This window comes from Crocodylus siamensis, chromosome 3 (genome assembly GCF_052110815.1).
Source record: "Crocodylus siamensis isolate JL-2025a chromosome 3, ASM5211081v1, whole genome shotgun sequence".
Taxonomy (NCBI): domain Eukaryota; kingdom Metazoa; phylum Chordata; order Crocodylia; family Crocodylidae; genus Crocodylus; species Crocodylus siamensis.
The window spans coordinates 146367889-146395882 of record NC_143397.1 but is presented as its reverse complement, the minus strand read 5'-3'; the positions used below and the strand labels follow the sequence as shown (position 1 = coordinate 146395882).

The window sequence follows — 27994 nt, the reverse complement described above, 5'->3', positions numbered from 1 at the left end:
CACTGAGGGAGAGGATGAGCGTATAGATGCACATAAAATGGATATTTCCTTTTCTAGAGTAATACTGTCAATGCTCGTTTCCAGCAATACCCAGTAAGAGCAGCAACATTTACCCTGGGAATGTTCCCCATACCATGTATTTAGATGATACTCCCTATATTACAAAAATAGATTAAACAGAACAACTACTTAAAAATAACAGCACCAGGGCATCAACGTTGTGCTGAGAGTGGGGTGTTGAATGTATGTCATAAATGTAGACCAAGCACTATTAAATATGTGCCTATTTGACACTTTCACCTAGCTCAAAACACTAGTATTACTTTCTGCTTCTGATCCTTCTCCCAGTTTTCCATTTCAGTCAACCAATGAACCTGTGCTCATCTCCCCAGGACAATTTTAATTTTTTAAAGCAAGTTTTCACCTGACAAAATAGCAATGGTTTCACACTCACACACAAAAATCACATTCTAGTACATCTACTGATTTCCTTTCAGTTACTAAATTTGTAATTAAATATCAAAAAATATGTATAACCTGATTTCTCTGGTATAACTTGCTCCCTACACAACTATGCTGTTTATTATTCAAGATTTCCTTTATCTAGATGCGCATCAGCTTATTTTTTAATCTGAACATATATTGATCTTTTATTTTTACATTAAGTTTTAAATTTGAAAATTCCGGAGCAATAATTTTTCCTTTTTTTTTTTAAACTATAAACAACAGATAAGTATGAGTTACATTTACAAAGGGGCTAATACTGCATTGCCTACACCTCACATTCTGGGTAGTACGGTAGTTACAATATCCTTGGCACTGCCTTTGCATGAGTGTAAATTACTACACCCACTGCAAGGCAATGGAGAAGCAGACACAACATGTGCCTGCTCATTAAGTCACACTTTCTTTATTTTTCTTCTTAAAGACTAATCTCTAAAACAATTGAGTAACTGAACCATTTCATACCTCTCCTTCCTTATAAGTGACCCTGATTTCTAGTATTCCTAGTAATGCTTTACTATTACTGGATTCTTTTAAAAAACAGATTGTGTGGGAAAATATTAAACTCCAATTACTGGTTTACATAACAAGAATAAAAGTGGCATAATGTGCACAGTTGTATGTTGATCTCAAAATATGCCTCAAAATCAGAGACTGTTTTCTGCGCAACCACTAACAGTTATATGTATGTTAAAGTGCAGTGTGTATATTTAAAACGTATAATTCTGGACAGCCTGGCTTGTCAAAGACTACTAAACTAAGATTGAAAGCGGAAGTTTCCAATTATCCCATTCTGACTACTTTGTTCCTACTGGAAGGATATTACGATCAGTAGATTAACTGTGAATTAAAATTATTTTTAAAATAGTATCCTACATTTTACATGCTAAATTAAAAACAGCTGTAATCACAGCCTGGAACAGGCCCACTCTGTCAAATCCACGCTCGAGGTCCACTCACGCCAGGCCTGCCAGCAGGCTTCCCCAGCCTAGCCTCTAGCTTGTCTGGCCTGCCACAACAGAGGCCTTAAAAGATTTAGGAGGCCAGGCCCGCTTTCAGGGGCCCAGCACGGCACACAATCTCCCCAACATGCACGCTGTTTTTCACCGGAGTGGTGCCCTTGTCCAGACCACCTCCCTAGCACGCCTGAAGGGCATTAGCCATGACCTCCAAGCCTTCCCTGTAGTCCCGCCCTTCCTCCCTGGTGTTGGCCAACATCATATTTAAGAGGCTGGTCACGTCACTCATGCAAAAATCCTGCCAAGGCCTGCTGGGGTTTGGGCCTGTTCCTCCACCTCCGTCCCCTTCTGCTGCAGCTGGGCTCTGCCTGCCCTAGGCCCCCTGTGCCAGGACCCAGCTGGGGGGCTGCAGGCCTCCCCGCTCCAGGCCCTGGTGCCAGCTGGGCAGGGCTCCGCACGGGACAGGGTTCTGCGCCTCACGCCCTGCCAGGGCTGCACCAGGAAGGCAGGCTGCAGCCTGCCATGCGCTCCCCAGGAAGGGGGCTGGCGGGGGGGGGGCACTACCTCGGAGCCAGTGCTCGGAAATGAGAAAACCAGAAAACAGGCACGCTACCCCTTTAAGGGCCCTTCTCTCACTTGCAGGCTCAGAGTGTCACCGGCGGGGCTGGGCCGCTGCCCCCGGCGTCTCCTCCCCGGCTCTCAGCTTCCAGCTGCTCAGGCTCCCGCAGCCTGCAAGACAAAAGCTCCCCGTGCACCACCACCACCCTCCCCCCCCCCCCGCCCCGGAGTCCCTGTTTCCCGGCTCGCTTCCTTCTCCCCCTCTTCCTGCCCGCCTTCCGCTTGGCCCTGCTCCCCGGCAGGGGCACTCCCAGCCAGCCAATTGCCTGCCTCCCTCCCTCCTCGCAGCCAAGTCTCCTCTTTCAATTAACTCACAGCCCTCCTGGCCATGGCTGTGCTTTCTTAAAGGCGCAGGGCTCCGGCTGCAGGGCCTCTCTCTCTGCCTTCCCAGCCCTTCACAGGCGGTGTGGCTAATGCTTAGCTTAGACCAAGAGCTGGGCAAGGCCCTTGTCTCTTCCGTTAGGCAGACAAGGTTCTTTGTGGAACAGCCTGACAAATTCTTGTTTGCCAGCTTTCAGGTACACCCTTGCGAAGCACTTAAACATTCTTCTTTGCAAAGTTTGTCTCCGAAGGCTTGCAAAGAATTTAACAATTCTCAGATAGTTGGAAAAATTCTTCCTTGCAAACTTTTGGGGACAAACTTGCAAAGAAGAATTTTAAAGTCTTTGCAAGGCTGTACCTGAAAGCTGGCAAAGAAGAATTCTTTTTCCAACTATTTAAGAATTTTTAAATTCTTCTTCACAAGTTTGGCCCTGAAGGCTTGCAAAGAAGAATTTTTCCAGCTCTTTGGAGTTGGTCTGAAAAAAGATACTGGATTTCCCCAAAGAACCTTGTCTGCCTATGTCCTTAGACCAATACAGCTACAGCCAATACCCCTGATATCTTTTATTAAACCAAATGAAATAGCTGGGAAACTTGTTCTTTGCATGCTTTCAGGCCCTTCTCCAGGCATTCTTCTTCTCCCTCTGCCTGAAAAATAATGTTTGTGCCTGAATGCTTGCAAAATAACAGTTTTCCAACTATTTGGTTAAACTGATAGTTTCTATTAGACTATCCAAAGAACCTTGTCTGTCTGTGTCCATAGACCAGTGTTTCTAAGCCCATGGGTCGTGACCCAAAAGTGGGTTGTATGAAAATATGGAAGAGCCATGAACAAATTTTTAAAATGGGTTCTCTTTTAAAAGAGAGAAACGTGGGAAACTGCAGGCTGCAAGGGGCTGCTTGCCCCTCCCCCCCCCAGCCCCACATATTCACCCCCTGCCCCACACACTAGGGGACAAGGGGCAGTGGGTCAGGACTGAGAGGCACTGGGTTGGAACTGGTCATTCATGTTTACAAATGGATCCTGGTACAAAAATGGTTGAGAACCCATGCCTTAGACCAACACCACTACAACCAACAACCCCCTACCAATAGCTAGAGCATTTTTCTCTGGCCCTTCTGCTACATTTGGCTGACTGGTGTTATATTTTAATTATCATATGTGCCTTAATGTTCCAGTTGAAAAAAAAAAAAAACCCATGATAGACTTAAACAACCAAGTACTTCATAAAGCTGATTTTTTTTTTAATAGCCAACATCATCTCAAGTTATTTTGGCATTATTGGTAACATACTGGTCAGCCAGATATGTGCTTCAGATGGATGTATAGTAGACAGGCACCCTGGTCTGATCCCGAGTTACACTGCCACAACCTTTATCTGACCTGGGTTGTGGCAGCGTAAATCAGGACTAACCCTCCAAATGTCAAAGGAGTTGCACAGGAGTCACGTTCAGACTGATATATTATACACAAACACCAATTCGCATTCCTCAGGAGACACGGCCGTGAGAACAACATATTTGCTACACATTTTGTTCTTAGCATTTTTTTTTGGTCCAGTTTAGGATTCTTCCCATCCCTTATGTTTGTCTGTGTGCACAAAGCAAGCCTACCAAAACTGGATACAAGTTGTTGTTGGGGGTTTTGCCTTGTTGTTGTTGTTTCCTTAATAAATAACCAAACCAAGTGCCAACTCATCTCAGTGACCCTTAACAGTAATGTGTAGCGGCATATCCTTCTCATCTGAGCTGATCCAGAATACAGATGAGAAATATCCTTCGCTTTAAAGATTTATATTTGGAGTATGAGGTACAGAAAAAAGTTCTGATTAAACCTTCAGTCCACCTAAAACATTAAATGGTGTTTTTTAAAGTGCAAAAATATAAGCGGCTTTGATCTAATTCACATGTTACATGGTTCAGCTGTAGAGTTGCCTCCATGAACAGTGAGCAGCAGACCATTTATGGAGCTGAAATTTAAGATAATTGTCTTTTTAGATTCTCTGAGTACTCTCTCAACAAAACCAATCTTGTTTTCTTATTTGGTTTTGTACACATGATACAGTGAGACAGGGTCGCCTACACACTTGTATCAAATACATACAGTTACATGTCTGCACACATGTCTGTGGTTAACCTGAAAGACCAATATTCAGATTTCCCTTAAATGGAACCAGTGATATCCAGACAACTGCTTCAGTCAGTCTGTTTGTAAAGAAACTAGTGAACAGCTGCAGTGAAAGGAAGTAAATCACAGCTGCCTTAAAATTTAATAAAGTGCATTATGCTAGAGAATCTGCAGATAATGAAACATTTTTAAACAGCAAGTTCTCAAGTACAATATTGAAAGTGTGTGATGTTTTAAGGAACAGGTGAGCTTTTGCAGTCCATTTTCTCTTTCTGCACACTTTTGCAAAACTGTAAGCCAGAATCTCCTCTCTGTTTTAGAAGTGCAAAATTACAACACAGTCAGTCACCACACTTGTCCCAAATTCAAGAGCAGAGAAGAGCAGAACTTGAGCCTTATAGCATTACTGATAGGAAAAGACATTTGTTTTATATTAGTAAGAGACAACAGACATCAGAAAAAGGACATCATCTTCATGACATTTCTACCATTAATTATGTGGAAGCCTTACATTCAGATATAAATTCTAGAGAGACGGGTACACATTGAGCTATGCTATAACTACCTCAGAGCACAGAATATTCTTAGAGGTCTCCTTTTTACTAGTGTACTTCCTAAAGACCAATAGGAGTGTCTCCTCCACATTCAGAGAGCATGTAACAGCTTTGTTTTGGGAGCAGTTTTCTAGAAAAGAAGAGAAGCATTGGTTTGTGTTATAATATAATTGTTGTTCAGTAAGACCTGGAAAGATATTACACACCCACTGGTGTAGCCAACTGTGAAAACTATACAAGATGCGGGTCCCAAATTATTAGCCATTTCTTCTATACAAGTCAAAACCAGTTGTACAGGTGTGCTGACCCACTGGAAAGATCAGTTATTTGTGTTTGCCACTCAGGCACAGAAACCCAGAAATAATCTAGACCTGGTTTTTCATTTTGACCATAACATTTGGTGACTCCACAATCAAAGTCCACTAGAACTGGCTTGTGGCAGCTGTGTGAAGCAGCAATTGCCGTGTCCATAGTTTCATAGTTAGTAGGGTCGGAAGGGACCTGAGCAGATCATCCAGTCCGACTCCCTGCCATGGCAGGAAAGAGTACTGGGGTCAAACGACCCCAGCAAGATGATTGTCAAGCCTTGTCTTAAAGACCGCCAGGGTAGGAGCCAGCACCACTTCGCTTGGAAGTTGGTTCCAGCCCCTCCCGCAATCCAGAAATTGATCCCATGGACGGATCCCAGATACTAGCCTTTTCTAGATAGTGAAAGGTGATAATATTTGCACTGCAAATCTATACCACAAACTCAACTCTGCTTTGTTACAAAATCTCTACCCATACTTTGTAGATATCTATGCTTTTATTTACAAAAATTCCCCTGTTAGAAAGGTGAAATGCATGAATTGAGAAAGCTCTACATCCAAGCTACTCCAGGCATTCCTAATGGAGGAGGAGGAGGGGAAGACAGGTGGGGAATAAGAAGCAAGCATTTGACTTTGCTATTGACAAAGGTACTCTGAATTCAATTCACTCAGATTTCTTCAGAATCTAAAAAAAAAAAAAAATTAAAAATCACCAGTCTGCTCCCGTGTTGCCTAGTAAAAGACCCGAGACTTTGAAATGGAAAAAAAAGTATTTGCACCACAAAGAGCAGCTATAAACAAAATAAGAACTGCCAAAGAAAATACAAAAGCCTCAAACAATACTGCCATCAAAAAAAGAAAATGAAAATTTTGAACCAGTTCATTGCTGAAAGCCTGACAAGTATACACTTTAATTCTGTGATGCATATTCCTATTTCAATTATAGTCACTTTTTGGAAAACACCTACTGGCATAGTGGCTTCTTTTTTTCTTTTTGCTTCTGGGTTGCTTTTGTTTTGTTTTTAACGAACTTACCAGTGCATGCCCTTGACCATGGTACAAAAAACATTTACCAGCACTCTGCAGGTGAAAGGCTGTTCTACTGTATAAACTGTACATCTTAGGAACTCAGAATTTCTTTAGCACTGAAAAGCTATTCAGGCATTCCTGCACCCGTAGGCTAAGTGGTTTGCTCCAGTAAGGGGGGCCGACAAATGCTGATATTTCAAGAAATATAATCTCTTAATGATTGGGATCAGAGGAAGGGGTCTGGCCGTTAAGGAGACGGCTTGAAACAGGCCTAATCTCAGGCATATCTGAACCTACAAACAGAGCAGAGACTCAGCATTGCCACCAACATAGCTTCTATTGGCTGCAATCCGTCTACCCAAGGGTGGTCCATCCAGATAAACTGAATTCCATGTCCTATCTCTTCTACTGATTTACTGCTCCCTGATAGTTCTGGCCCAAGCAGGTATCAACATCCATTTTCTCTCCACTGAATGCAATGAAAATTGGGAACTAACAGTGTAAGTGTCAACTCTACCACACAAGAGTGTACAAACTTTTCCACAGGTTTTTGCTTGGCAAGGTTCCTATTTACTTCTTGCCAAACCATAGAATTTCTCATGTCTCCCTTATTACTAGCTCACTTGTACATAAAGTCCTATTTTGTGAAGCACAGTCACTCTTTTTCAGTCCACATTAAGAGACTGGATATTATTTTTTGTGGATAAGCTGAATGTTTTCCAGCTCAGGTCATTCCTGATACTACCCAAGCACAGCACTTATCAGTACTGGTGCACTCAATGTGGTCTCAGCTTCTCATATCAATCTATTCAGGGCAGTGATATGTAACAGCACATTCCTTTTTTTATTTTAAACCTTCCTTGTGATGGTGCCATGCTGATCGTCTCAAAACACACTATTGTCAACCTTGGTTTCCTACAGTATGCAGATGTTTTTGCATGTGCTAAAATATACTTACGTGGAAATGCACGAGTAAGGACAGGATTTTTGTAACTTTTTCAGCTGTAAGTTTCCAGAAACAGCATGATTATTCTTTTGTAGTTAATTCTGGGATTGAGATAGGTGTCATTCTATAAACCAGAAAGATCTGTCAGCACCTGTAACTGAAGTGCTGGTCACACTAGGCTGATTTGAGCAGTAAAAGAAGGGACCACCCCTACTGTACAGGAGTCTAATACAATACCACCAACCCACATACTACAATTTACAGCAAAAATTAAGGTTCTGTATCTGACCCAATTACCATTCTGTTTGATGGTCACCATTCCCAAGTAATGCACATCCATAAAAATATGATGATTTTGGAGTTCAAAGCTGATGTGTTTTTGTTGTGAAAGAATAGAAGAAAAAATGACTGCAGTTCCTTATTGGCGGGGGGTAGGGGGAGGAGAGCAGCAGACAGGAGGGGCTAGGTCAGCCACTCCTAGATGGGGTCATATAATTATATGGACACATAAAATGGAGCATTCCAATTCCCTTCCTGAGCACAACAGCACTGGCTTTCAGTCAGCAATGAATGTACCATGTATGAATTGCTTTTTTTTCCCCCCAGGAGTTCCCCCCCTCACCTTATTTTTTCTGCTTGGTGTTGCTTATATTAACAAATGCCATATTTGTAAAAAGGGAAGTAGGGTATGGGGGGGGGGGGCGCGCGCGCAATGTATAGTAATTGTATATGTAATCACACACACACTCACACACACACAATCATCCTCTATATATATGAGAGCTAATGGGTTTAATCTCCCTACCTATGAATTTCTAATATTCTAATCACCCTATAATCTAATATCTGCAATTTGCAATTATAAAAAATATCTACTAGAAACTAAGCTGAGAATAGCAGTCTCAATTTAAACTTTATCTACAAAGCTAAAGGGTGACCCTTCAGATTTGGAAATTCACCAAGACAGAAAGACTTTTGTTCACTGAGCTCCCTAGCATAAAGGCCCATTCTGAAGGGCAAAATACTTGTGCTTATAAGTTATGTCTGAGATGACAAAAAAGAGCACGAGTAATATATAAGCAACTAAGTGTAGCCCTACAGTAATTAAACATTTCAACAAAAATAAAAATAAAATACAATATATATTGCTAAGGTATTTTAAAATTTGGAAGATCACTTTTCAGCTAACAACATAACTACGCTAAAAGTATATCAGTCCATGTCTGTACATGTGTCCCTAAGGCAAGGTTTTCAAAACTCACTGAAAGCTGCCAGCACTCTGAAAATCTGGCCTCTCATCTAGATAGCAAAGGTATATTTCAGGAACCTGCTTCTGAAAATCTTGACCTAAGTTTTCCTCCAAGAAAGTACTAACTCAAATACTGTACAGTACATACTACAATGAAACCAAATCTCTGGCTGCAGTGACACGCTAAAAATTTAAGGTAGATACCACAGAAAAGAAGAGTTTGACCTCTATAGAAAAATGTTGACAACTTTGATTTACCTGAAACTACCAGTATGTTAAGTCTCATGTTCTCATAGCATTCACAATGGCCAGCATCACATCAGGAACTGACAGAAACCTATACCGTCGCAAACTTTCATATGTATGACGAGGATCAAGGCTTAAAGTAGCAGAAGTAATAGTATGAGTCTGAATCTTACTGGGCCCATTACAGAAAACGTTGTTGGCCACATGCCATTTACCAAGGAAACGGATGGAATTCAGATTCTAGAGTTTTCCTAAATCGGCTACCGTTCTTGTTAGCAGGTATACTTGGGGGTGGGTGTAAAGTGTGATGCTCATCCAATAAGCCAACAGAAGGATGTTATGCTTAGCTCAATGCCTAAGAGTTGTTCTCTTAGACTAAGCACAGATGTTCAAAAAGCCCTGGGTGGAAAGCACTCTATTGCACTTTACTTATAGTGCTATAAGTTAGAGCGCATCCCAACCCAACAGACATGTGCTGTTTGGTGATGTGGGGTGGGAATCAGTGCCTGCTTGCCCTAGCCAGGGCCAGCAGGCAGGAGGCACTACTGCATGCCTTCCAGGAGGCTGCCAGAGTAGCTCCCCCATCCCTAACAGCTGCCAGCTGTCAATAGTGGTTGGTGGAGGGGAGCCCCCCCCCGCTCCACTGGGTGAATGTGGCCCGGCCCAGACCCCAGCTATGGGGGGGGCGGTATTCATGGCAGTGGGGCTCCCTTCCCCCACCTGTAGCCAGCAGCGGCATCACAAGTTTCCTGCACTGCTTTTTGCTGTGCCAGGAACTCTGACCAGGGGCGGGAGGGAAGAGGAGGAGTAGAAAAAGAAGCACACTGCTGAGTGGGCCTCTCAGCTTCCCAGCTTGGGTCTTGGTGGGGGCAGGGCTGGGCCTACACTGCAGGTGGGCTCCTTTTCCAACCCCCCACCAGAGTTCCCAGTACAGTGAAAAGAAGCACAGAGAACTCATGTTGCTGGCTGCAAGTGGGGGAAGGGGTTCCCCTGGGCCAGGCTGCAGCATGCCATGGGGTTGGGGCAGCTGCAGGAACAGAAGCTCCCTTTCCCACCCTCCCACCCCCCCAAGCCAGCTGTAGCTCACAACTAGACAGCATCAGAGGCTGTCACTGACTCGGGTCAGTGACTGCAGAGAGGACGGGGCCAGCCCAGCCCTGGCCAAGCAGATAAGATCTGCCTGAAACGAGCATGCTGCCCTGTGTGGGGCCCCTGGGATGCCAGCGAATACAACCAAGCTTAACACACAATGGATGTGGCACAGACATTTAAAAAAAAAAAAAAAAAAACCTCTCTAAACTAGTCTGATAGCACATCCATCGAGGGTTAAGTTACAGCATGAACTGCCATTCTGCTGTGTACATTTGTTCTGTTATGGCTTTACAGTATTTTCTGTGCTCCTAACACGAGTTATATGTAACATCTGCACCTAGCCTTAATAAGTGACTAGCAAGACTTGCAGACTAACAAATCTGAATCCCAAGGCTTGAAAGAGAAAACTTCTTCAAGTCTCAGGAGAGAAATCAAGGGTACAGAAAAACTCAGTTTAGGCTTTTAATTACAGCCATGTTTATTACACTTAAACATGATTTTTTTTAGCTTGGTGTTCCTACACGTAATCATTTTTACATACTCAGACTTAATTCCCTTGGCATTTTCTTCAAACTACTGCCTACAAATAGAAGTTTGCAACAGCACATAACAACCACCAAACAGAAGACTTAAGATTATGAACAGGAACCATTAAACAATAATGGAGTCTACAACCAGCCCTAGAAAATGTAATAATTCATTAGAAGAATTTGTTGAGCACAAACGCTTAATTTATCTTTTTTTTTTTTAATTGCATCTGAAGACTAGGGTCAGAAGTTTCATAGTCTCAAAGCAGTAAAAATGTTATTAAGTCAACTAGGGAAGGATAGCGTCTTACGAGCATTTCTCACAAGGGTTCTATTTTAGATGTACCTGTGACTTTCAGATCCACAATTAGTTTATCATGCCCTTCATTTGATTACATACTGATAAACCGGAGATTCTGCCAGGCATTTTAATTACTAATAAAGCACTGTCAACTTGAAATCTGGCCAGTTAACAAAATATCAGGCAAATTCACCCCTGAATTCCCCTGCCAATGTTTATTAATATAGCATCTTATTTTCCTGTGTTCAAAAACAGGAAAAATCAAAACTTGCTTGAAAAAAAGTCCCTACTCCTTTTTGATTACAACCTTATCTTACAAGATGCTTGTAACAATAGGATGTAACACATTTTCAGATTTTTAAAAATGGCTATATCCTTTTAACAATGATACTGTTACCTACTCTCTTCAGCTGCGGTACATTACACATGCTTGCATCAGTCTGCCAGGTGGAGGTCGAATTGGTATGGAAGCCAAGCCTGAGAATTCACCTGCCACCCATATTCTGCATATAAAGTACTGCTAAGTATGTACTTTTCCGGAAAAGACACAAAACAGATTACTCTTTTCTTGCCTGCACTTTTGGGAAGGTCTTCTGAAGTATAAGGCTCTTGGTGGCAGCTGAAGAATGCACCTTGCACTTCCTCACCATTCCTATTCTGAGGCTGAGCTACAAGAGCTTTTTTAAAGAACTGGTCTTGGAAATACTGGTGCAAAAGTTCAGTTGACAGGAAAAGCAGCAATCAATAACAGAAATTTGCAGTCCAAAAAGATACCATTGTATATACGGCAAAAAAAAGCAACAGAAGAAGAGTTTCAGGAACCAAGTGCTGCTGGGTTTGATAATGCACTGAAAATGACAGCACAGTATCTGTCAGAGGAGACTGAAATCTACCTACATTAGTCCAGGAAGCATGTATTTCAGGCCAGCTTTCAAAGATAATTTTTCTGACTAAACTGACCAGTCCAGCCACAGCAACTCACTGGTAACAACAGTAGGCATTTCTGGCAGACCACCTTCGGGGTAAACAAAAAAAGATGTGAAGCTGTTCATATGCTAATTTAATTAAACACGCTAAATTTTAACATGTCCCCTCTTCAATCAATTACAATATTGCATTGCAAATTAAAAGAGTTTATGACTTGTTGCTTGCTTTATTATAGTATTTAGTATAAATATGATCCCCAAGAAGCACTATTAAACGTTAGCAAAAAAGTTCAGAGCTCATTTTGAAGGTGAGAAAAGAAAGGAAGGACAAGCAGCAAGAGAAAAAAAACTAACGAAAAGACATATAAAGAAAGAGTAAACAAAGATGTGCAAGAAAAGGAGATGAAAGTAAAATGAAAATGAGACTTAAGAAAAAAAATAAGTAACGAATACTGATAGTTGGCAGTGACATGCGGACTTGAGTTTCAATCCAAGCTTCAGGGTCTCCCAGCATTGCCTGGGGGTACTGGTAAAGAAGCACTGGAGCCAGGACCTGCAGAAAGAAGCAATGCTTCCAGCTGATCAAAGAATGGTCACAGCTCTACAGAAAAGTTCCTTCAGTCCTCCTCAAGGTAAAAGAACTGCAGCTTTGCAGCGTAGAGCCACAGATGAGGAAAATCATCTGTTAAAAGGAAAAAAACCAATTCTGTTAACAGATATTTTCTCCTGCTTTTAGATTCTAAGTTACTGTGTTTTATTTGTGGGTTTTTTTTGTGTGGTTTTTTTTTTTTTGGGGGGGGGGGGGAAGAGATGGGACCATAACATTTTAGAGTAGCTCCAATTCAGCTCCTGTGTCAGATAGCACATTAATTAAAGTGCTTGCACTTTGTTTATATTTTCATGCTCCACTGTAATAACCATCAGTACACCTGTAGCAATACAGAATTAAGTCCAAATTAAGCGTCAGTGGAGATGAAGCCAATGAGAAATGGATCTAGAAAAAAGCTTGCCTTTCACCACGGACCCCACCCCCTCATTCACTGCACATTATCCCACATACATACTGAATTATCATCCTCATCATCCAAAAAGCTCTGTGCAATAACTGCAATGTATCATCAAGCATATGGACAAGGATGCAGAATTAACATAGAGACTTAAGGAGATAGATCTGGTATGTTCTGTCTCTCAATGTCTGTTAAGATACCAAAAGAAGCTTCTACTGCCAATTTTCACCATCATTCCTTGAACAGTTGTAGCATCAGGTCTGTTCACAGGTCAGAAAGTTTGGAGTTTTAATTGGAAGAATATTTTTCATGCATTCTTCCTATACTCTGTGCACCCGCCCGGCCTCGATCATCTGGTCCCTCGCCGTTCAGCTCTGGATCTTGATGAAGGTCTTTTGCTCTGTCCAAAAGGTAATGGACCCGCGAGCTTTCACATCGGGCAGTCTCATCTCCTCCTAATCCCGCCTGCCATGACTTTGATGATTCTACCAGTGGTGGAGGGGTCCAACCGTCCGGGTTTTGGTTGTCCCAGGCCGAGGGATGATGATCTTCACAAGGCTCCAACCTCCCCTGTACCTCACCCTCTACCCAGCCTTGACGGTGTGCCGGTGTTGTCTTCCGTGGCCACTCTCCCTATGCAAGAACTCTTCCTTGGGTCTCGTTTGAGCCTGAATTGTTTGGCCGAGTCAAACTGGGTCCTCTAACTCCCCAGCCTGCCGTAGGCCTCCGCCTTACTTTACCTTGGTATCCCGGGCAATAACGAAAAAGGAAAATAAACAAGAAAAAGGAAGAGATGCTAGCAACACATTGCTTGCTGCCTCTCAGTAGCCTACAGATCACTATTCTGTAGCCTCTAAGTTACAGCGTGCCCCCCACCACTGACTGGTCCTATGTGCCACCTATTCCTTACCCCCAGTGTATCCTATGTACATCCAGCCCTCGGCGTCCCTTCCACCTCGGAGACGAAACCTTCCTCCGATGGGTTCCCTCGGGTCTTCCGTCCCGGGTGAGTTGGCCTCAGCTAGCCCCTTGACCATTCACCTTCCTCCTGTGCGATCCACAGGGGCTATCCTCCGTCGTTGAGGATCCTCCTGGATGCTCTCCTCGCAGCTTCAAAATGTTATGCAGCCTAGATACCTTAGTTCTTCTAAGCCCAGTAACAGTATCTGTGGACTGGTGCTTGTCTGGGCATTCTCCTGCTCTAAGGGCAGCATTCTCCAGCTCCCCCTCCTCCTCAGTGGGTCCAGGAGCCACCTTCTCTTCACTCTTCCTCCACCTCTCCTCCCCTTCCGTCTTGCTGTCTCTCCTCCCCCTTCTCTCCAGCTGCTGTCACTTTAAAAAAACCCGTGGCTAACGAGCCGCACAGGTCCTGCCCCCGCTTCCCGCAGCAGGTATGGCATTTTTGTTTGTTTTTCTTCCTCTTATGTTTTCCCTGGGGTGTGTTGTCCCCCAGAGTCCCTCCTTGACCCATGACACTCTGGTTCTATACCCATATTCACTCAATAGATCCTGAGCCTTTGTTGGGAATGGTGGCATATAAATCCAGTAAATAAATAAATGCTGCTAAAAAAATACTGAAAGGTCAGTCTTAGAAAATTTAAAATTTGAAAGAATTAAAGTTTCAGGAAGCTGTAAACAAACAAAAGAAAAAAAAATAATGGAAACACTTAAGAAACCTTAACCTTAGCTACTGCCATCTTCTCTAGGTATAATGACACTAAATTTCACCATAACTCATACATCTCCTCTCATAGTACAGGAATTGTCTAAACTTACCAAACCATTCACAAGAGAAGAAAGCAAAATACACATACAATTTTGGTCAGATTGTCATCTGGTATAAATGAAGAGAGCTTCAGTGGTTTTCAATCCTTTTAGATTCAGGGCACCCCACAGAAAATGACAGCTCCTACCTTTCACTCGTTTCTTGATTAGAGAAAAATAATAGAGCAATTCTCCTGTGGCAGAGAACTCAGAAAGCCCATAGCAGGTCAAAATGTTGACACTATGGATTCCTATCTGAGATCTTTGATTTTATCTTGTGAATCGTATGTAGGCATTTGCCCACCTAACAGTGTGAAGGTTGTGCAGCACCTTTAAAGGATCTCATGGCACCCTGGTTGAGAATCATTGCTCCAGACAAATACAGGGTAAGTAAGTGTCAAAAAGGGCAGCTCCATTTCTCCCAATACATAATTGAGGGCAACCCTTAGATTGGTTCCCTAACCTACTTCATGTGATATCAGCTCCTTCTATAAAAGATCCTGTTAGTGATACCCAACAGTTAATTAAAGCAGTTTGTTCCGAAGCTACAGATAAAAACCAGAGGCCTATTGCAAGACCCTAATGAAGAAGGAGGGGCCTTATTTTAATCAGGAAAAGAGGTTGCAATGTATGCAATGAAAAAAAATAATTTTTCCCATCTCCCCATATAACAGATTAACTATCATATTGTTCCAATGATAAGATAATTCCCCACTCCACCCCAGACCACCTTAAAAGCCACAGATAACTTATACACAGAGTAGATCTATCCTCAGAAAAATATGGTATTCATGTAGAGGAGGTAACCTTAGAGCCTTAAGAGCCAGCTAAGGTGATCATTAGGGCTAAGTCCAGACATTAAAAAACAGCCGAGCCTGAATCAGTTGAATCTTTGCAGGTTAGTCTAGGTAGATTGAACTTGAATTGAATAGACATTAGGCTTGAATAGGCAATTGAATAGACATTCACTTTTCATTCTGGAAATGCAGCCATATGTCTGTAGTGGATCAGGCTAGAAGCCAGGGGCAGTAGAGTAAGCCCTCCCTTCCTTCTGCAGTGGATGGAAGGGTGGAGACAGGCTGAGCTGAAGGACATGCCCAGGCCCCAGAAGGCCTGAGTATGATTGGGGAGGGGTTTAAATCCTCACCCTAGTCTGCAGGGTCCCCAGCTGGGATCCACCTGGAGTGGGAGGGGTAAACAGCCCTTGCCAGGCTTTTCTGGAGGGGAGGGGAGGTGCATGGCCAGACCCTGGCCCCCAGCTGACACCAAAGGGTCAAGCAGCAAGAGCAGGGGCATGAGCAGACCCTGGCCCTGGGCCTGAGCTGAAGCGGGGTGGGAGAGGGGAATTACCAGGAAGTGGGGTTGACAGGGGCCTCCAGAGGTCCTCTAGTGTCTAGTCTAGCCCCTGCTTAAGCCCTGACCAGACCCTCCTGTACAAACACAATCTAAACAGCAGAGGGTTTGCTCACAGCACCCACAACCGAGAACACCCACCAGGGGGCTCTGTACTGCTGGGGAAGAAAAAGCCACCAAGGGCTTCCTGAGGCCAGTTTCTCCCCACCATCCCCTGCCCTACAGCAAGGCCCAGCATTTTGCCTCTCCAGCTCTGATCCCCAAGGCAGCACCACGCAGAGCACCCCCCCAGACCTGCAGTGGAGGATGAGGAGAGCAAGAGCCCTGCTCACTGCAGCAGCTCTGTGTTAGCCTGGCCTGGGCACGGGGAGCCAGAGGCAATCCTGCACATCTCCCATGGCCCAAGCGCGAGCCATAGCTGGCTGGGAAGGGCCCCACCCCAACCCCAGCCTCACTTGGCCTGATCCCTCTGTGCCCACGGGCTGGCCCGACTCAGCCCCACAACCCCACCCCCAGGCAAGGTGGGCAGATGGCCGAACTGGGCCAGGCTGCAGGGGCAGGGCCCTTCCCAGCTGGCTGTGGCTTGAACTGGGGCTGTAGGAGCTGTGCGTCCCGACTGTTCCTGGTTCCCCATAGCCAGGCCAGGCCAGTCTGTCATGGAACCACTGTGGCAGGCAAGGCTCTTCTCCTCCTCCTCCCCCACCACAGGGCTGGGGACCAAGGGAGGGAGGGCTCTGTGCGGTGTCCCCACCAGCCCCACTTCTCTGTGATTCTCCTCTCCCTCCCCCACTTCAGCTCAGGCCCGGGCCAGGGTCTGCCCATGTCCCTGGCTGAGGTCCCAGGCTGGTAAGAGATGGGGAGAGAGGGGGTTAAACCCTTCCCCTTCTCCTCAGGCTACCAGCTTCTGACCACGTCACTCCACTCCACTCCACTTCTGCCTAGGAGGACACTTGGGGACGGGACTTCCCACCGCCACCCGCTTCTCAGCCAAATGAAGAGGTTAGGAGCAGAGGGGTGGGGCCAACCCTGCTTCGCTGGACCAGACAGCACAATCCAGGCCAGGGCTGCAAAGCACCCTGGGATGCTGGGGGACTATGAACTAACTTAAAACAGGAAGGAAAGAAGTTCTGTAAACTGATTTAACCTAAATCAGTTAAGTCTGATACTACATTCAACCAGGTTTATCTTAAAGCCGTTTCAGCCATTTTGAAAGCAGTTTGTATGCACTGGATTTCTGTTACAAGTTTAAACTGGTTTATGATCACTTAAACCTGTTTATGTGTAGCTTCTGGTCCCTAGCCTCAGGGTGCCACACAGGGTCAGCTGCTCTGGAACCATGGCAAGACAGCACATGCCACAGGTGGAGCACTTAAAGGCAGTGGATCAAACAACCCCGCTCCACCTGGCCCTTAAAGGAACCAGGTAGGGTCACTACTCCATCATGATAGCAATGGGCTCAGCTGGCACAGGGAAATGCCACAATGGCAGGGTGACTCAGTTCCCTGATGCCCTGCAGTTCATGGGGATTTCCCTGGAGTAGCAGATTACCAGGGTAGTAGCCCAGAAGCCCTAAGAGGCCTGGGATGAAATGAGGCTTCCTGCCCATTAGCTCCACTACAAAGAACAAGGAGTTGGGAAGCTTCAGGTTCCCAACCGTAGGGCATGTCCCCCACTAGAGCCACAGAGACAGGAAACAGCCCATGAAGTGACCCAGCAGGAAACCATGCAGAATGGGGACATTTTTAGTAACATTAAAATGAGTTTTAAATGTGGGTTGGGGGAAGAGAAAGGGAAAAAAGGTTGTTTATTTGTAGAGTACACTGTGTATTTATTATTTGGAAGGAAACAAGTGATTCGAAGAGTGTTTAGCATCAAACTAAAATATGGTTGAGGATAAATTAAAAATATTGAACAAAGACAATGTGTTTCATTCTTCCAAAACACATATTCACTGATTGTACTTTACTCAAATTCTTAGGAGAGTTTCAAACTGAGCTGACACGTGCATCTAACAATGACGTAAATACAACAAGGCACTTCCTTTTTTTCTGCATCCCTCAAAAAGTGAAGAGAATCTGTATTTTGACACCCTGAAGCTCAGGCTGCTTGGAGCCAGGGTTTTGGCTCTACATCTCATATGAAGTTGAATCCAGAACTGCAATTCTTATCTGGACTTTTAATAAGGACTTGATTTGGTTTAAATTTCTAAACAGTTTCCATTTAACTAAAAATCTTGTCTTACTATATTTCAACATGGAATTTTAGGCTAAAAAACATGCTAACGATTATCTTTGATACAGGGGCTTTTTAAAAAAAATGTATTTTAGTGCTCTTAAAAGCATGTAACCCTTTGCATCCTTTCCTTGGTTATTTGATGCTCTTACAACATCCTACAGGAGAAACAGCAGTTCAAGTATTCGCATCTCTAGTTATCAACTTATACACAGGGGGGAGGGGACTGTTTTTCCTAAAATTAAACATGAAAAATATGTGTTCGACTTCTAATCAAAACAATATGGTATAAATGGATTTAGTTTCCATTCCACTGTAATGTGTTATTATCTTCAGGGAAATTGGATCTCTAACTCATGGGTGTGCAATTATTTGGGGCCACAGGCCACATAAGGAGTTTTGGGGAGCAGTCACAGGCTTTGGTCAGCACACTCTCTCCTCCCCTACCCCACAACAGCTCACCAAAGCTCTCTATGTGGGATGGAACTGCAGGCGGGCAGGAAGCTGGCATTGGCATGGATGGGCTGGCATGGGCACCGACCGGGGCCGCCCTGTGGCTCCTCTCTGCCATCCTGCCAGGTGATGGCAGCAGCAGGGAGGAGCAACAGGGCAGCCGCAGCATGGGATCCAGGTCTCACTTTTTCCCTGCTGCCAGTGCCACGCATTGTGGCCAGGGGAGGTGGGTCCAGAGTGTGCATTGCAGAGACCCTGATCCCCTGAGCAGGGTGGGCCAAGACGAGGGCTGGGGCTGTGTGCTCAGCCTAGGGCTCTGGCCCTACTCACATTGGTCTCCAAGGGATTAGGGCAGGCAGCAGCAGGAAGGAGCTGCTACTGCCTTCACACCTGGGCCCCCGCCACCACCAGCACCACATCCAGGTTGCCTTTCTACCCCAAGGAGGGGCCGAAGCTACTGCTCCTTCCAAGGAAAGGACTTGCACAGGCAGGGCCAAAGCCCCAGACTGAGTGCACAGCCCCAGCCCTGGCCTGTCCCATGCGGAGGGTCGGGGTCCCTGCAGCACCCAACCCAGACCCACCCGCCCTGGTCAGCAGCATCAGGAAAAAACCAGGACCCAGAGCCCATGCCAGGGTCACTGCTGCTACTCACCATGGCTGATGGAGGCAGGTCCAGAGCAAGTGCTGCAGGGACCCGCCCCTCCACCAGCATTCCCTCCAAGCTGCGCGATGTGCGCCGCAACGCAGACGCACTCATGCCGTGCTGCCAGGTATGCCTGCATTGCCGCGCACACCACACAGCTTAGAGGGAACGCTGCCCCCACCCGGAACAGGTCAGGGTTGGGGCTGTGCACTCAACCCAGAACTCAGGCCCTGCCCATGCAGGTCCTAGCAGTGGTAAGCTGGAAGGAGCTGCCACAACTGTTGGGGCTGCTGGGAAATGGAGTCCAGCCACAGAGTTGCCCCAGCCCTGCTGTGTACCCAGGGCATGGCATGCGCCATGGCCTGGCTGGCGCCTGGGTTACTTGGGACCAAGGCACCTGCCACAGGCCAGACAAAGTCAGCGCATGGGCCATATTTTGCCTGCCCCTGATCCAAGTACAAGGATATATTGGAGATGACAACTAGAATGCCTCTTCCCCCTAATATTCCTCCACAAAAAAAAATAAAATGGGAAAGCACCTTATATGCAAACCAGCTTGCAACTGTATATAACCACTTAGCAAATATTTACGACGAACACAAGCTCCCAGATTTCTAATACAAAGGTTTTGAACTCCACAGGACTTTAAGACCACCAGTATCTTGTCCATTTAAACAACTTCTCCATACAGTGCGAGTCTTTTCAGTCAGAACTAGGTCATAAACTTCTCTACTGGAAAGCATTTATAGCTCTTTGGACTGACTTATTCTGTTTGAGAGGTTATAATAACAAAATAATCTTGCAAGAGTACCTCTTCCAAACTCTAGCAAGTTATTGCCAGTTTGTAAAATTGACTCATTCCTTATACTTATTTGGCTCCTCTATTCCCAAATTTCTTGCTTTAAATTTTTTCTAGACAAACATAAAACATCAAGATGAACATAGAAAACTTTTTTCTCATTTATTCCAAATTCAAAGTTACAGATTGATACACCTGCTGCCATAGTTTCTAAAAGTATTAAAAGTTAAAATCCGGCCAAAGTTTACAGCTAACATATCCTGCCTAGTGGTAGAATCCTTGTTTGCCACACAGGAGGCCCAGGTTCAATTCACCAACACACACATTATTACAGCTATGGAGGCATGAAATGTCTGGACTCTGTCTGGCCTTTGGATTCTGTCTCAGTGGTCTAAAAGAAGGATGGAAGGTCTGGGCAGCCTCCACTCCTCCACAGTCCTGCCTGCGCATATGCGTTGAAGGTCCTGGTGATCTTTCACACATATACCCTGATCCAGAAGGATCAACAGTTACCTACTACTAGTCTGAGAAACAACCCATCTTCACATATTCACATACGCAGACATACGATTAGTGGATACTCCTTAGTCTTCTGTAGATTAATCAAACCATCCAATTCACCTTCTCTACTCTCAAACATTCACAATATATACTGTCTTTCAATCATTCATTCTGGCACAGAAGAATAACCAGTAGAACTTTTCTTTACTTCTTAGGACTATGAGGTCATGTAAAAAACAAACAAACAACAAAACCCAAGTCCATCCAGGGTTAGGAAGTTTCCACGTGGGGCTCAGCCTTTTGCTCCTTACTTAACAGCAGATACCACTCCCTCTAGTGAAGGCAGATTCCAAGTTATAAGATTAAAATTATAAGGTTTTACATGGAAGGCAACATCCCACTCTCTTCCTACACTATGACAACTGCCTTCACCAGACAGCAAAGGCCCTGAATAACATCTCCCTTAATGTTTTTTGGTCAGTGCATAGGCATGAAAGAGGGGAAATGAGGACACTTGTCCTCAATCCAGAAGTACTGTACAATATTAACTTGGCTCAGTGCTTATGGTCAGATTATAGAACCAACATCTCCATTTCAGTTCAAATGGAAAAAGAAACTACAGGGTGCAATCTTTACCCAGCTGTGTGAACTCTGTTGCCCAGATGTTGTCTGCCAACCAAGCAGGATCAACATAACACTGAATTACTATCCTCTGCCACCAGCTGGCTCTGTTTTTTTGCAAATTGGCTCCCTACAAGTTCTACTAGCAATCTTTATTGTTATAGCTGTAGTATCTTCTTGAATACTTAACACTTGCTTTCTTAGTGTCGAACCTTGCCACATTAAAGAGGCTCGTGCACAAGACATAACAATAACATTTTTCAGCTCAGAAATTCTGCTACAGGAGTCAGAATTAAAAGTTAAATATAAATTGACCTGTAGTCAGTGAAAAGTACAGTCTGTTCTTATGAGGCAGCTTTCATTCTAGTCAGCTAAAACTAACAGTCTCACTTTCTGTTGTAGCTTTAACATGTGATGTTGAGAGAACTGTATACGTTTAAGAGTTAGGCTGTCACTCAGCTCCCTTTCAAGATATCACTGTTATATATATAGCTAGAGATAGGTGAAGTTGAAGAGAAAACAGGCAAAGAAATCTCATGGCTGTCTGGGTGCTGTTGGCATGAATAACAAAACCTCTTTGTTAAAGTGGCTCCAGACTCAGTAAACTGAACCCACAACACAACAGTGGTCATACCCTCAACACTGACTTCACAGCAAATGTGGCATGTGCTTGATTCTTTTTAATATTTCACACACCCAAACTTTCTGCTAAATTCAAAATAATGACTTAGAAGCAAACAAGAAGTAAAAAAATAGGGCTTTGGTACTACAGATATATAGAACTGAAAGTGGCCAAAAGGTCCTGTGCTACACCGTGCTTGCTGGGAATTGCACATTTCAACATTCCTCTATACCAAGGGTCTCAAAGATCTGGCCCATGGGCCAGATCCAACCCATGGAACCCCACAGTCTGGTCCTGGTGTTCTCCTTTTTTGCTGGACAAGACCATGCCCCTGTACAGAGCCATGACATGTGCCACGCACAGCTCCCTGGAGTTCGCCTGCGCTCACTCAAACCAATCCCGTGTTACATTGCCAGCAGCACTTGCTTGGGCCAGTGCAAGGCTGTGCCAATGCCAGCATTCACTTGGACTGGATCTCAGGCTGATTTGGCTTGTGGACTGGCCTCTCACTGCTCATCTGACCCACAGGGCCAGATAAGTTTGACATCCTTGCTCTATACCAGGGGCCAGACTCAGGCCACAGCAGGGTGCCCAGAAGCATTCGTGGTGGGGCCTAGCCTGGCCTGTGCAGCTCTGCAGGGATGGTTCGTAGCCACACTGGGCACAAGGGGCCACTGCCTGGCTGGGGCCTTCCTAAGAGCCCGACTTAGCTGTCTTGCTCGCAGTATTTCCCCCCACGCCACCCAGACCCTGCCCTGACTGCCCAACCCCAGCACCTGACACCCCAATGCTGCCCTGCCCAGGTGGGACAGGGTGTCTGCCTGCCTGGGCCCAAGGCTCTGCCACCCACTGGAAGCCTCCAGGGCAGCGACCCTGCGCAGCTCCTTCCCCAGCCCCAGCCCTGTCCATCTGCAGCTCCCTCCAGGGGCTGGAGGGCACAGCCTGGGAGCAAGAGGCAGGGGCATCCCTGCCGGTGTTCTGGCTCCACCCAGGTGGCTGCTGCAGCAGTGAGACTTGTGGCTGCATGGGAAAGCCCAGAGCAGCAACTAAAAAAAAAAAACAACAAAAAAGTCCCCCCCATTTCCTAGCATGCAGGGGCTCCACTATTGCATCTACAGGAATCTCCACAGGTCCAGAAATCTGGCAGCAGGGTAGAAGCAACTAACACTGCCACTGCTCCCCCTTTGCCAAATTTCGAGACCCTTGAGGAGCCTGGTGGGCCAGATGACATGGCTCCATGAGCCAAATCTGGCCTATTGGTCTGGGTTTGAACACTCCTGCCCTAGATAATTCTTTTATGAAGCTGAAGAAGGAACAGAACATGAATGGCCACGTAACCCAAAAACTATTCTTCATAAAAGAAAGGGAGAAGCAGAAAGGTGGGAAGAGAAGACATGATCTGGAGAAAGGAGATCAGCACACAACATAGACCAGTTTTTACAGAAGGAGGCCTTCAACTTTGTGCTTGCAGATGAGGCAGGTTCCAACAATAAGCAAGCCCTTGACCTCTGCTTTATTCCTAGAGATTTTAAAATTAAGAAAAGTTATTTTAAACTTGTCAGGTAGGCCCAAACCCTCAGGCAGTGCCTGTCCACCATTGCAGTCTTGACTAACCTGACTGAAAGTTGCTCCTGGCAGCTATATAAATCTTGGAAGTTTGTGGAGTTTCAAAAACAAGAAAACTCATTTGCTTGATTGCTTGGCACCCCAGTTCTGCAACTGTCTGCAACTCTTAGGCCTCCATCTCAACACCTCACCACCTTTATCTTTAAAATGCCCGAGTGAGTACAGAAGCTCTGTGTCCCGGGGCGTGGCGAAGACACGAACCCCGAAGGGTCCAAGGGGGACCCTGGGGGGCAGCGCACCACTGGGAAAGGAAAGAGGAAGAAAGAATAAACAAAAGCAACTTACCGACGGCAGGAATCGCGGCGGGGCTGGAAGCGGCAGCAGGAATCGTGGCGGAGCGGAAAGCAGTGGCGGGACCCACGCAACTCATTAGCCGCGGTTTGTTTAAAGGAGAAACAGCTGGGAGAGAGGGGGAGGAGAACCAGCTCAGGGGGATAAGAAGGGAGAGTGAGTGGGCAGAAGGAGAGGGGAGGCAGCAAGAGAGCCTGGGGAGAAGAGCTCCAGAGTGCACTAAGAAGGTGGAGGAGCTAGGGAACGTTGCTTTCGACTCACAGGAGGAATCTGAATTGTGCCCAGGGGAAGACACTGCCATCGGACCTGACAAGACCCAGGTGTCCCGACTGTATGTAACCCTGGGGGCGCGTGGAGAGCCGAGGCTAAAGGCTTCGTCAACTCAGGTGGAGGTCGACGGACATAAGAATTAAGAGGGGATCCTTACAGGAGGATGGACTGAGACCCCACGTCCAGGACAAAGGACCCTGACTGAAGCTCATTAAAGGAAGATTCCTTTGCTAGGGAGCTTAGCATATTTCGTGGGGGGGGGGATCCGCAGCATTGCCCGGTACCCTACAAGGGGAAGGGCATTTAGATTAAGGGAGATAGCACTGCAGTAGGCATACCTAAACATTGGCCTAGGAAAGGTTGTAGAGGGACCTGGAGGGGGTTCCTGTAGCCTTGTGGTTAATTTATTATTATTGTCATTACTATTGTTGCTTGTTCATTAGTGTTATTATCTTTATTATTATTGTTTGGGGCTCTAAAGTTAGAAGGAGCCAAGGTCACTAAAGGTCGGATGAGCCAAGAAAGAGCCAGGGCTTCCTGGGCCCCTGTGTGAGCCTAGCTGGAACACAGAGGGACCCTACATCGAGTGAGAGTCGGCCGTCGGCAACCACACTAGCACACCGCTGAGGCTGGGTCTAGGGCGAGGTACAAGGGAGGTTGGAGCCTTGCAAAGAACATCACGCTTCGGCCTTGGGGAGGCAGCCAGCATCAGGCAATCGGACCCCTCCACCACTGAAATATCATCGAAGTCGTGGCAGGTGGGATAAGGAGGGGGAAGACCGCCTGAAATGGGAGATCGTGGGCCACTCCCTTAAGGGACGGAGCGAAAGGTTACCACCAGGTCCCTGGGCAAGGTGACAAGGGACCGTATGATCGAGACCCGGCGGGTGCACTCTAAAAACCCCATTTTATCAGGCTGCAAACTGAGGCATGAGACAAAGTATGTAGGTACCCAACTCCCATAGATTGCATAAATATTTAATTGAGTGAATAACCCTGAGGTTCTGAGCCTGGACGAACAGCTAAGAAACCCACAAGAGTCTTGTGGTAGCACAAAAATTAAACCCAGGTTTCTCACAGTCTAAATTACTGCTCTAACCCCCAAACCATCCTCCCTCAATCACAGGGCTTGATTTTAACGATTTTTTTTTTAAATAAGTGACAAACCATCCTTCCTGCTTAACAGGTCAGACTTGGAGGGCCAGCATCTGTGGCCTTCTGGTGGTTATGCTGGAACACACACAGAAGCAATGAGAAACAAGAGACATTGCATGTCTTGGCAATTACAAAAACCTCTCAAGGATCTAGGTACCAGAGGAAAGACTGGGTTAGTTCAACCACTGAAGTGCTGGATAACCTTCAGACTTAATGCATAGTTCCTTACTTTTAATACTGTTAATCTGAAATCAAATTCAAAGTAAAGTATGAGGAAAATTGTTGCCTTTATACACTGACTGTGCATCACTGAAGGTTTTGACTGTAGTGGTTTATCACGAAGTACCATTTCTGCCCAGCATCCAAACAAGGCATTAATATGGAAAGCAATTATGCATTCCTGATAATCCTACACATTTCATAAACATCAAACATATTAGGTATGTAACAGAAAGTGTACATTCCCTACCCCCCACTTCTAAACAAACATCATCATATGCTATGGAATATCATAGTGCAGTAGTATAATATCCTATCATTTGTATCAATGATATATGGGATGAACCATACTGTTTAACCACTTTTTACATTAAAACAATTCTTTACAAATCTAAGCCCCTTGAATGTGAATGAGATAATACAAGAAGTCACTGTTCCACACGTTTGGAAACCTACACCTCAAAATGGCTGAAATTCTTATCTGCGTAATTTTGTATTGCACTGATAGGATTCATTTTCTAGATAGAGGGGCACCAAATGCATTGTCATGCCCCCAATTAGCTGATTTGTACAGCTGCACAACCCTTGGCTAAAAATATCACTACTTATCTTATCTTTCAGCTGATAAGACAGGTGCATATGACTACAAGCTACCTGGAAAAGGGGCTCCATAAACATATTCTACTGCATTTCAAGACAGGTTTAGGCCTGACAAAGCTTCCTAGAGAAATGTATATCACCGTGATGTAATTTTCAACAAAACAAACTAGATTCCATTGGCATGACTGTCTAAGCAGAAGAGAGGATAACCGAGTATAACTGGTAACTTCCGATGATTAAATTCAGTTTGTTTGCATTATCATCTGTTGTCAACAATTTTTTAACAAGCTCTCAGTGATGAAAGCGAGACATATGCAAGGGAAAGTCATGTGGACAGAGATTTTTTATTATTATTTTTAGTGGTATTTTGTTGCTGTGAAATGAGAGACTGCCACCATTTAGAATATATCCAAAAATTGGAGGGAAAATTATTGAACAATCATGCTGTAAAGCACACACCTGATTTCCTACCTGAAGAATATTCATCATACATTCCTAATCCCCTGTGATAATGATTCAGCAGCCATACTGTAGGAAGAGAGCTGGACAATTCCTGTGCCTGTAAAAAAGAAATAGATATGTCACACTAAGCAAAACATAAGACTAACTCACAACAGAATGGTCAATCTGATGCTAAGCTATACAGACCTGCCAAAAATAGGACATGTGTTGCCACTGAAATTTTTGTTTTTTGGATATTTGTGCTTTGTATTATTATTCTTTATGTAAATTCCATAAATTCAATAAGAATTATGATGCATCTGTCAAAAGAAATCTTACAAACCAAGAAATGAAATATGTATCATCAATATCAACAAATGTAGAAACTAAGAATACATTTACCAGATCTGTCTGGTACTTATATTATATCAAAATGAAAGATATCTTGAACTGGTTTAAAAACTAGGCTTCTATGCTTTGTCCAGATAAAAACTGGCTCTTGTTCATTTACACTGAATGCAGAAGAAGCAGCTTTTTCGTTCCCGTAGGAAAAGAAAAATAGTTTCCAAATTATGGTTAGATTTTACAGAAAGGATGACTTATTTATAATAAATGTAAAACACATGTTTTTCCTCAATATTTTTTAAAGTTTCAATTGTAAAGCTCCAACTCCTAAAGTATCTGTGTATAAAAATATTTTTGAATTTTGGACACAACAGCCCTCAAAATTGTTTTGCGACTATAACACAATCACTCAAACATGAACAAAGCTTCTGCAACTCAAGATTAGTCATAACACAGTCAAGAAAATTTCTCCCTCTTCTAAACTGAACGTTAAATTGGGACTATGCAGATTCCAAAGTGTTAATGTTATATACATCTGTTTGATTACTAGAGAGTAACCATGCAATAACATGACAATTTAACCTTGGATATTCATGAAATATAATCTCTCCATGTTTTCTAAAATAATGCCATAAAGCTTGTGGGCAAATCATGCTTTCTATGACACAGAAAAGGTACTATTTCATATAATGATATCCCTAGAGGCCTGATTTCATGAAGAATGCTGTGCATTTTATTGTAAATAAAACCCATAAAACATGCATTTCCCTGCTTATGTATATCACAGAATTATCTTGGACAAAGGTGTGAGATACAATTTCTCAGAAGGTCCTATGCAATTTTCCTAGCAATCTGCAACACACGGAGGAGCACTCCGCTTTCTCTCACTGAGACAGCTACTTTTCATGCTGTCAGTCTCACCCTAAATAGAGTTAGCAAAGCATCATTCCTTGTACTAGCCAAGTAATATGGCTGCAATTGTTCTCAGTTATGTTTCATTGTTTAGTAAGAAATGAAGCATATAAAACCTACTCTCAAATAGGTGATTCTCTTTTATGAAAATTAAATGGCTTCTTTGATATTAGCACATATATGAGGCTAAGTATATGAGGCTAAGTATAAGTACATTCAGGGAGGTTAAAGGGAGGTTAGATGGTGTTAAAAATAGCCACTCGATCCAACTGATTCAGCCCGGTATGGACCTTACATTCAGCTTGACCTAACTAGGGATCTAACTGTGAATTGTATAAAAATTCAGAAAGTTTAAATTAGTTTAAAATGGCCAAACTGATCTTAATTAACCCTACCTCAGACGTAGTCTAAGTAAGATCAGATCCAGCAAAA

At 44.4% G+C, this 27994-nt stretch overlaps 1 protein-coding gene across 50 annotated transcripts in view; it reads right to left on the bottom strand.

The window, feature by feature from the left end:
• LOC149868954 (uncharacterized) overlaps nucleotides 1–27994 on the bottom strand; it is a 220837-nt gene that overhangs the window by 87462 nt on the left and 105381 nt on the right. For 30 of the 50 annotated variants that reach the window (XM_090039434.1, XM_090039431.1, XM_090039436.1 and 27 more), the window contains one exon: nucleotides 26336–26423. The exons of 1 other annotated variant lie outside the window; for it this stretch is intronic. The gene's annotated coding sequence lies outside the window, so the exon portion shown is untranslated. Of the gene's footprint in view, nucleotides 1–2099; nucleotides 2253–26323; nucleotides 26424–27994 lie in introns of those variants that run through there. 19 more of the 50 variants (XM_090039433.1, XM_090039443.1, XM_090039454.1 and 16 more) reach the window with 4 other exon arrangements.